Consider the following 10,372-nt stretch of genomic DNA (forward strand, 5'->3'; position numbering starts at 1 on the left):
TCTATCTATCTATCTATCTATCTATCTATCTATCTATCTATCTATCTGTCTGTCTGTCTGTCTGTCTGTCTGTCTGTCTAACTATCCATCATCTATGTATATTTATATATGCACATACACACATACATATATTATATGCATACATGTGTGGGATTTGTGGAACTGTGAGACACACGTCTGTCACCTACTGATGAGATAGAACATGGTCTTGAGTGGATAGATAAATTGAAATTTACATGTCTATCTGTATCCTCTGCTGGCTTATTCCTGCAGTGGCTAGCAAAGACCCTGAAAATTCTTGCAACAAAACCCTGGGCTCCTTCTTTCGGAATTTCTCCAAATTTGCAGTGCTGATCTCTAGGGTACATGTTGTGCCCTCCTTATTTGATTGTTACCAACTCTGAGATAAGATGGTCACTTCCTCTCGAGGTTCCCATCATTTCCACCTCCTCAGAGGCCACAATTTGCTTCGGCACTGAGTTCAGTCTCTGAGTTGCCCCCATTGCTTCTTCCTCCGTTTTCTGAAGGGCGGCATGATGAGTGAGGCAAGTCAAGAACATGTCCTTGCTGCTCCAATTTGAGCAGCTCTATGTATCCTGAGAGTTGACATCTTCCATCCTAACTTGATCCCTCTGCCAACTTTGAAATGTGGTTTGTGAACTTAACGTTTGATTCTTCCATCTGGTCAGATTGTCTGTAGTATTGCATGATATGTCTTCTGATTCTACTTCCTTTTATCCTTACCTAGAAGCTTTCTGCCAGGTTTCCTCATGGAAATGCCATATAAATGGCATAAAGGCTATGCCACCCTATAAATGCCATAAAGGTTAATGATGATGAGAGCGGCAGAGGTATGAGAGCCTGCCACCCCATACTTCCCATTAAAGCTAATAAGGATAGCAACATATTAAGAAGTAACCCCCAAGGCTTGACCCAGCTGACACATGAGCCAACTTAAAATTTGCATGTCCATCTGTTAATTGGACCGTTATATTATAATTCCTTGTCTAGCTCCTCCCCTTATTAGGCTTCTTTCTCCATCATCTATACAGGAGGAACTATCCAAAAATAGCCAATGAATTCTTGCCCCTCCCATGGAGGCTTGATGAGTGGTCCTGAGGTTGTGCCCTGAGGCAATATGCAGGGCTACCCATACTGCTCCCTCTCATGGCCCCATCTTAGGCATAAGGACAGTCCTCATACCCAGAGAGTTTCCAGAGTAGGGTGACAAGGTTAATGAGGGGCATTGTGCTGCACGATTGAAGGAACTAGGGGACACTTATTTTGTAGAAGAGATGGACGCATCAGGGGATATATGGGAGCAACGCTATTGGAATGGTTATCATATGGAAGCGAGATTCAACTTATAGTGTTTGACCCCAGAGGGCAGAACTAAGAACAATGGGCAAAAAATTGTAGTGAGGCCAATTTCTACTTGTTGCAAGGGAAACTTCCTAGTGATTAGAGGTACCCCAAAATGGAATGGGGTACCTCAAGAAGGGCTTCCTGCATAGTGACGGTCTTTATTCAAAGGTTAGATAACTACTTGTTGGGGGTATTATGGGAGGAATATATGTGTGCATGCACATATACATGTATGTGCTTACAATCTTAGGGAAGAAGAAAGGGAGGGAGAAAATTTGGAACTCATGTATTTTTTTTAATGTTAAAAATTATTTTTAAATGTAACTGGAAAAATAAAATACTATTTCCAGGTGGGGAAAGCACATATTATGTGCCAAACATTGCACTAAATGCTAGAGATACAAAGAAAGGTTTAAAAAATAGTCCCTACCTTCAAGGAGTTTACAATCTAATGGGGAAGAAAACATGTAAACAACTTTGTTCAAACAAGGATTAATTGGGGATAGTCTCAGAGGGGAGATACTAAAAGTAAGGAGACCTGGGAAAGGCTGCTTACAGAAAGCTTAGACTTTAAGAAAACCAGGGGATCTGGAATTTTGGAATTGGAAGGGACCTCAGTGGCCATCTAGTCTAATCTATATCTCAACAAGTATCACTGCCTATCAAATAAATGGTTATTTAGCCTTTGTTCTCATATTGGATGTGTGATCTCAACTGATATCTGAGTTTTGGTCTACCTTGTTCATACCCTCTGTCAACATTCCAGTCTAAGAAAGACAAACAGAGTTGGACTATATGTGCATGCTTATTTTTCTCAAAGTGGGCAGACATCCATAAGAATTCATGGGAGCTCAGTTAAAACAAGCTCAAAGAAAGGTTAGTTAAAGGAGATTATATATCCATAGAGTAAGGAAGTGTTCTCTCCTCCTGACTCAGGGTGCCCGTGTCTTTTGTCAGCCCAAAGTACAGTTTCCATAGAACAAGAGAGTGCCCCAAGGATGTCTGGCTTCTGTCAGCCATAAGCAAGGGCATGTAGTGTCTTGACAAGAGAGGGCCATAAAACAACAAGACAACAGGAGAAATACCATTAGTGATGATAGTGTCTGGTTCAAGATGCCTGATCTTTATCAGTCATAAACAAGAGGATGGTCCAGGTCAGCTTCACCCAGTCTTGTGATTGCTGCCACAGCAAGAGAATGCTGGATTCACTCAGAGAGCATTGTAAAGGCTAAGTAATAAGAGCTCAAATCACCCTCTCCAATGGGCTAGTCCAGGTTTTCAGCCTTCTTCAGGTGATGAGGGGCTCAAGCAGGTCTCACACCCCCAATTTAAGGCTCATCTTGCTATCCTTCAACACAATGTCCAGCTAGAGGGGACAAGTAAGATAACAGAGTAGGGTCCCTATCATTATGCCTCCTATCACTAGAATGACTCACAGGCTTTCCAGTCTGCTGCATGGTTGAACTCTTCCAACTACCTGAGAGAGTCTAGTGGCTAGGACTGGAAAGAGAGAACGGAGCACCTAAAGGAAGGATGGAAGAGCCCTAAAAGCATAAATTATTACAACTGAAGAGGATAATTAGATACCATCTAATTACAATCCTTTCTGTTTAAAGATGAAAAACTGAGGCCCTGAAAGGTCAAATGACCTGCCCAAGGTTGCACAGCAAGTTAGTGACAGAGTCAGCATTGGGACCCAGGGCTTCTGACTCCCAAGTTCAGAGACCTTCACCTTTTACTGAAGACCACCCTGAGACTGATCCCTTATGGATTCATAAGATTTAGAGTAGAAAGTATCTTGGAAACCATCTAGTCCAGGGGTGGGGAACCCGGGGCCTTGAGGCCACATGTGATCCTCAAGGTCCCTTTGACTGTATGCACTTGCAGACCTAGAGGGCCACATGCAGCCTCAAGGCTGCAGATTCCCCACCCCTAATTAATACAACCCTTTGCAGATCAGAAAATGGAGGTTTAAAGAAGTGGTGTTTCTTGGTCAAGTTCATGAAGCTAATAAGTCTCTGAGTTATAATTCAAATCCTTTCCCAAACACAATAGCTTTTCTTCTTGTTGAGAGAAGAGCCTAGAGGTTTATGAGCTTCCCTCCTCTCAAACCTCAATTTCTCCCAGAGTAAATTGCCCAAAAGTTTATGAGCTACTCATGAGCAGAAAATAAACACTTGGGTACTTTTTCTCCTTCAAATGGTGACTCAGAGTGCCCTGGTTTCCTCACCCAAGATTACAAGTGACTTCCCCAAGGATAATCATGCTTGAAATTCACAAGAAACTGCTGACTCCTGTGCCTGCCTCCCTGCCCCACCCCCACCCCACCTTCTCTATGTGCCTGCCTCCCTGCCCCACCCCCACCCCACCTTCTCTATAACTTCTAGGCTTTGTTATCTAGAGCATCAAGAAGTAACATGACTTGTCCAGGGTCACAAAGTCAGTATATGTGTTCTTAACCCTCATAGTGGAAGTCAAAAATTCTCAGGTTCTACTTCCTCAAATGGAAAAGAAGCTGAGTAATACTGTGGTGAGGAAACCTCCTCTTATTAAGCCCCAGGTTCTTTTGCAAACAGCAATGGCTACACTGAAATAAAATCTGTTGACTTTTGTCCCATCACAGCCTGCTCTCCCTTGAGTCTTCTGACAAACATCTTGCTATATTTATACTTTTGCATGTCTTTACTTATATTTTACTTTGTGTTTTTGCATTTGTATTCATTAGTGAAATTTATACGCAGTTCTGTTTGCCTCAAGTCTTTCCCCATTCCATTTTATTAGTAATTTTCCTAATATATGTCTGACCATGTCACCTCCTACTCAACAACTCCTGTAACTCCAAGATCAAATATAAAATCCTCTGTTTAGCTTTTGGCAACCATATACCAAAGGTATGGTCCAAAGAACAAACAGAATCAGTTTCCCCCTTAACTGAAAGCTTGTCCAAAGAACAAACAGGATGGGGTTCACCTTACCAAAGGTTTGTCCAAGGAACAAACAGAACCAAGCTATACATGTGCTATAGTGTGCTTATATATTCTCATTTAGCCAGAGAATCATGCATGATGGTGTTGGAAAATAATCCTGAACTCAGAGGTAAACAAGGAGACCCTTTATACACTTAGAACAATCCCAACTCAGGATGCCCTCTGTCAACCCAAAATTATAGTCTCCATTTGTATTTAACCATAATGTGAGAAAGGAATTTCTTAATAGGATAGATTGTAAATACATTAAGATCAGAGAATGTCAGGGTGTCTCTTGAAATTATAAATCTAGGATGTCTGTGTTTCTTTCATCATTAATGTGACTTATGTGTGTGTATACATCTCATAACATAGCATTGTATATGTCCATAAAATACCAAGATAAGAAAAGTACCACTATTCAAGACAGTGTCCAGTTCAAGGCTCCTTGTCCTTGGTAGTCATAAACAGAAGAATGCTCCTGGTCAGCTTCATCCAGCCTTGTAGTTGCCGACACAGGAAGCAGTATTTTGGGTTCGCTCAGAGAGCAAAGCAAAGCACGTCTGTTATGCCAGAGAATACAAAGCAATGTGTAAACTCAGAGTAAGCCCAAAATATCTTTTTCCTAATTAATCAATCCAGGTTTTAGGCCTTTCTCTGGTGATGGGGGGCTCAAAAATGGTTCACATTGGAAACTCTTTATAACCTAGCCTTCCTCCTACCCTTCCTGTCTTCTTAAATCTTACTCTTTGTCACATTGTGAGAAATGCTGGCAGTTTGGTTTCCACAGATTCTATAGGAACAATGGGTGTTTACATGCAGGAAGGCATAAATCTGAAAAGAGGGGCCTGAGCTAGGCTGGCTCAGACCAGTTAGGGGATGGTCACTGGCTTCTCATTAACACGCATGCTTAATGGACAGGTCGAAAGAATGTAACCTGGAAGAGCTGGAGCCAATCCCAGCTCAGAAGGGAGGAATGGTGCAAAAAGTTAAATGAAACAGCATAAAAAGGGCTTGCCTTTGTCGGATCCTTTGTAGTTTCTTTCGGGAGACTACCCATTTATTCACTACAGAATAAATGTAAAATAAAGATCATAAAACTTCCTGGATCCCCAACAAGTGTGGTTTATTCCCTAGACAGAGCACATAGATTTTTATTTGTAACAACATATTTTTCAAACCAGTAACACTAGCCAACCTCCCTGTTTCATGAACAAGACTCTCCATCGCTCAACTCTGGGCATTATTTTCTCCAGCTTCCTCCACCCCCAAGCCTGGAATGCCCTTCCTCCTCCTCTGTACCTCCTGGTTTCCCTGACTTCTTTCAACTCCCACCTAAAATCCCACCTTCTACAGGAAGCCCTACCCAATTCTCTCTTATTCTATTGCCTTCCTTCTATTGATGATTGTCTAATCGTTGTTGGCACATAGCCAGTTTGTTCATAGTTTTTTGCATGTTGCATCTCCAATTAGACTGTGAGCTCTTTGAGGGAACTGTGTTTTCCCTTTCTTCCCCCCCCCCCCCAGCACTTAGCATAGAGCCTGGTACATAACAGGTGCTTAATAAATGCTTGTTGACTGACTGATCATAGGCAAAGGGCCTGTTTCATCCTGGGGACTGAATAAAAGCACCCACTGCACAAGGTTGTTGTGAGAATTAAATGAGATAATATTTGTAAAAACCCATGCACAGTCTAGGCACTTTATAAATGTGTGTTTCGTTCTTTTCCTCTTTGGGATGGTTGCTTATAAGAGACTGACTCCACTGGAGGCTGGCAATATCCAACCCAGGGGTTAAATTCCTCAGGCCATTTGGCTGTTTTTTTCAGTCTTTTAGACAAAGAATCCACCTGGCTCGGGAGAGGGGGACAAAGGGACAAAGGGCAGGGCAGGGGACTGAGAGTTCTTTGCACCTGCACATTTTCCCGGTGGGGTTATTGGTTGGAGGCAGAGAAGCAGCCTTAATTGGTGCCATCCAGTCTGCAGAAACTCCTTAATCCTAAGGATTACTTCTTGCTGCAATTCTCTCCCCTGAGGAATGTGCATAAATTAGCAGGCCCTGAAAATTTGAGGATTACTCTGGGTGGGGTGGCCGAGGCTGCTCTGAAAGGAGGCGAAAAGACAGGAATGTGGCTTCAAAGTTCTTGGGGCAGGATGGCTGGGGCCATCTGGGGACAACCAGCTCTCAAGCGTTTGGCTTATCTCTGGACTTTCCGAGCTCATTATCTGGGGGATGTGCTCTGTGAATGGCTTCTCCAGCAGGAAGGATTGGGAGGCACTGGGGAAGGCATCTCTAGTCCTTCACTGGGAATCATCTTCCTTTCTCCTCCTCCCCCAACTATAAAATCATAGTCTTAGAGTGGGACTTAGCAGTCACCAGTAAAACTAGAGGACAGATTAGATGCTCTCTAAAGTCCCTTCTAATGTTAAACATCTGGGATTCTGTGATAAACTCATCACCAGGAAGCTCATTATCCCAAAGATTGCATCAGCTTTGGTACTCACACCTTGTCAATATCATCAGCCTCTGCTCCTCTGATTGGAGGCCTGGAGGGAGGAGCAAAAAAAAACAAAACAAAAAAAAACCAAAAACCAACACCAAAAAAACAAAAACAACTCCTTCCAAAGCCTCTGTTTAAAGAAGGCTCACAGTCCAATCATTTCCCACCAGCTACAGTCCTTGTGCAACTACACTGTCATCATCCCAACCCCCAGCCTTTTCAATTTTCTTTTTGTGTGTTGTCTTCCTGCCAGCTGTAAGCTCTTTGAGGGCAGGGACTACATATATATACACGTATTTTTTAATTTGTATTCTGCTTAGCACAGTTCCTGGCACATGATAGGCCTTTTAATAAATATTTATTGAATTGAATTTTGTTCAATCTCAACAGAAATGCCTTATAGCCCATTTCATTTTAGCCAGACTGTTAGAAAGTCTTTCCTTATACTGAACCTCTACTCCCTCTTATTTACCCTCTATTGATCCTGATTCTGCCCTCAGGAACTACACAGAATAAATCTAATGCCTTTAGAAGACAGTTATAAATTTTCTCATTTTCAAGCTCAGCATCCCTAGGTCTGTCAACTCTTTCCCATGTGACCTTGTTTTTAATTCCCTTGTGTATTAATGCAGATTGATGATGTCAAGTTCAAATAGAAAAATCCCTGCAAGGGCCACATAGTGACTTAGAAAACCACAAATTAGTATCATCTGTGTCATACTGTAATTTATTTCCTTAAACCATACCCAAATGCATTTTAATCTGGTTCAGGGCTTGTTCAGGAGTCAGAAGCAGCTATAATTTGCCACTTTCAATATAGCCTTAGGAAGCTGTACCTTACCATCTTGTCACCTTTCTGGGACAGGCACCAATTTGTCCCTCTTAAAATGAGGTGCACAGTATTACAGATTTGGGGATCTCAGAATGTAAAATCATAGCACTGGAAGAGACCTTAAAAGGTGATCCAGCAAAACCTCTCACTCAATATATGAATCCCCTCTGCATCACTGCAGACCAGGATAAGGAAAATGCCCAATGGCAAGTACAGTGGTACCATGTTCCCCCTTGTTTGGAACTCTCTATGCTAACGCAGGCAAACATCAATTAGCTTTTTGGGCAGCTACATTACATGCCTGAGGCACACTGAGAATGTGGGCTTCTAAAACTTCAGGCCTTGTCCTCAGTAAACTGTTTTGACTCATTTTGTAGCAGGATTTTACAATCACTGCTATGGACATCTGGTTGATGTCAATGATACTAATCTGTTGACATGATTTTGGTTGCTGAGTCTGTCATTCATTACATTATTTATCTTCCCCTCCCTCTCCCCCACCCCCAGCTGTGCCACTTAGAAGTTTGACAAGCAATCTTTTTATGGCTTTATTCGTACCATTGATTTAAAAAAAAAGTTGAAACAACTCAGAGCTGTAGAGCTCTGATGATTAAAAAAGAATGTCATTGATAAAAAATATTGTCAACTGAACCAAACCAGCCTTTAACCTGTGGGTAACTGTAGCCAGACAGCACAGGCCAGAGACAGGAGAGTCAGGAATCAAACAGAAGTTTAATTTCAAAGTGAGAGAAATGGCAGATTAGACACATGCACCAGACCCCACCTGAGGCAGTGTGGGGAGATCTCAATACTTATGCCTATGGCTGCACAGTGAGCTGTAGCCCTGACAATGAGGGTAGCAGCCACAATGATCCAAGGTTGATTCATAGCAAGTCTTCATGACCAGAATATGGGTCTTGTCCAAGGTTGTCTGATGCTTGTCCAAGCTCAGAGAACACCTGGTGCTGGTCAAAGCAGTACAATAATTATGTGATATTGCCAAAGGGTATGGTCATCCAGAGAGTGAGTGCAGAGGATTGTTGGTACTCCAAGCCCAGGGAACAGCCTGCTTGCTGGGTCTTTGTCAGGGTGTTTCCTAATATTTTGACAATACCAAACAGAAGAGAATGCTGTCATACATGCCCAGGGACCTCCCTCCAAATTGGCACCAATCCATTCATGAACACTCTTTGGGTACGGACCACCAACCAGCAATGAATTCACTACTTTCCTATTATTCTGTGCATCTTTCTCCATCTTGCCCATGAGCATTTCATGAGAGATTGTGAAATGCTTTGTAAAACCCTTATATGCTATACATAACATCCCAAGATCCACCAATCTAGTCATTCTATCAAAATTGCATGTATTTGGGGCAGTCAAGATGGCAGAGTAGAAGCATGACCTCCAAGCGGCTCCGACTTCCTCTTTCCCCAATCAATGTAAAAAGGGGACTCTGAACAAACTTTGGAGCTGCAGAACCCACAAAATGACACAGAGAAGCTAACCTCCCACTGAGGACAGCGTGGCAGGCTGGCAGCAAGTGGCCAGCACAGTGCTCTGGGAGCTGAGCCCAGTCCTCCCCTCCCCCCACCAAGGCTTTAGCCCCAGGGTGGGCCTGACCAGCCTCCAGCCGGAGGGACTCCAGATCAGCAGCAGCTGTGGCCTTTCCAGAATTATCAACACATAGATGCGAAGGAAAAAGTGAGAGGTCAGTGCAGTCTGGACTTTGGGACCCAGTAAGTGGAAGTGTGTGGGCTTTTGCCCCTGGGGCAAGAAGCTGCTGAAACCTGGGCACAGCCAGGCAGCTCCTAGCAGCAGCTTCAGCTCCTGGCCTGCAGACTGTAGGGGGACCAAGCGACCAGTCTGAGGGGTAATCGCTCTTGCTTTAACCTTCTTGCATCCAGATTGCAGTCTAGGGTGGAAGTCCTAGGGCGTGTGTCCAGCTTGCCAGAGTATGTGGAGGCCTCAGAGAGGGCACCCATATAATACCTCCAGCAGCTGAGAAAACCCCAGCATTTGGGATGAAAGCTCCCCTGTCTAGTGACAGAGTCCTACTGTGGCAAAAAGCCCAGGGGTCAAGTGACTGAAGGGTGACATGACCAAAGCCAAATTATTAACATTCCTACATAGAAAAACAATAATTGTAACTAACGAAACTTTTGTCAATATGAAAATAGTTGAAGGGAATAGAAATATATATATGTTTATATACGAGGGTATATGGGCATATGAATACATATGTAAATGTGTGTATATATGTTTACAGGTATACATAGAAAGAGGGCACAGGACCAATTTAACAGGAAGGGATGATACTTAAAAGGTGAAATTAAGAGGGGAGAGAGGAATATAATGAGAGGAGATGGGGAGAGACAGAATGGGTTAAACTATCTCATAAAGAAGAGGCAAGGGAAAATGGTTACAATGGAGGGGAAGAATAGGAAGGCAAAAGGAAATGGGTCAGCCTTATTCTCATTGAATTGGGCTTGGGAAGGGAATGAAATACACACCAAATAGGGTATCTCACCCTACAGGAGAGTAGTGGGGAAGGGGATCAGAGGGGGGATGATGGAAGGGAGGACAGGCGGGGGGGGGGGGGAAGTTGTAAGCATCCACTTTTGAAAAGGGAAGAGATCAAAGTAGAGAATAGAACAAGTGGGAGGTGGGATAGGAGGGAGGGAAATATAGTAAGTCTTTTACAATAT

The sequence above is a fragment of the Petaurus breviceps genome, unplaced genomic scaffold (assembly GCF_028583685.1).
Source record: "Petaurus breviceps papuanus isolate PSGF00001 unplaced genomic scaffold, PetGlider_PUasm1.0 90825, whole genome shotgun sequence".
Classification (NCBI taxonomy): Eukaryota; Metazoa; Chordata; class Mammalia; order Diprotodontia; family Petauridae; genus Petaurus; species Petaurus breviceps.